At 42.1% G+C, this 755-nt stretch overlaps 1 non-coding gene across 1 annotated transcript; it reads left to right on the top strand.

Moving 5' to 3' along the window:
- The first annotated feature begins 291 nt into the window (after window positions 1-291).
- On the top strand, window positions 292-398 carry LOC127744590 (small nucleolar RNA R71). Its single transcript, XR_008005568.1, has one exon. It is a non-coding gene; the product is annotated as a small nucleolar RNA R71 (small nucleolar RNA).
- The last annotated feature ends 357 nt before the right edge of the window (window positions 399-755 follow it).

The following is a 755-nucleotide window of genomic DNA, read 5'->3' as shown; positions in this document are numbered from 1 at the left end:
CCCATTTGTTGAGTAAGTAGATTTATCTACTGAGACATAAGCTTGTTCTGAGCAAGAAGAGCATTAACAGCTTCTACTTCCAACACGCATCTCTTCTGAGCAGCTTTAGAGTTCACAGGATTCTTGTTAGATGTGTATAAATATTGGTTGCTTGCAACCAATTCAATCAGCTCAATAGTTTCCTCTGGTGTCTTCTTCTTGTGCAATGAACCGCCTGCAGAAGTGTCTAGGCTCATCTTTGACATCTCTCCTAAGCCTTCATAAAAGATATCCAGTTGGGTCCACTTGGAGAACATGTCTGGAGGGTATTGCCTAGTCAGTAGCTTGTATCTCTCCTAAGCTTCATAAAAAGTTTCACCATCCTTCTGTTTGAAGGTCTGAACCTCCATCCTAAGCTTAGTCAGCTTCTTTGGTGGGAAAAATTTTGTGAGAAACTCAATAACCACCTTGTTCCAAGTATCCAAACTATCCTTGGGTTGAGAATCTAGCCATAGTTTTACTCCATCCCTCAGAGCAAACGGGAAGAGCATTAGTTTGTACACATCTGGGTTCACTCCATTTGTCTTCACAGTATCACAAATCTGCAGAAAACTTGAAATGAATTGATTTGGGTCTTTGTGGGGGAGACCATGATACTGGCAGTTTTGTTGCACCAGGGTGACCAGTTGAGGCTTCAACAAAAAGTTGTTCACAGTAATAGGAGGCACCACGATGCTTTTTCCATAAAGATCTGCGGTAGGAGAAGAGTAGGAGCC

The sequence above is a fragment of the Arachis duranensis genome, unplaced genomic scaffold (assembly GCF_000817695.3).
Source record: "Arachis duranensis cultivar V14167 unplaced genomic scaffold, aradu.V14167.gnm2.J7QH unplaced_Scaffold_608113, whole genome shotgun sequence".
Lineage (NCBI taxonomy): Eukaryota > Viridiplantae > Streptophyta > Magnoliopsida > Fabales > Fabaceae > Arachis > Arachis duranensis.
The sequence above is the reverse complement of the archived record's forward strand: the minus strand, read 5'-3'. Positions and strand labels throughout refer to the sequence as shown.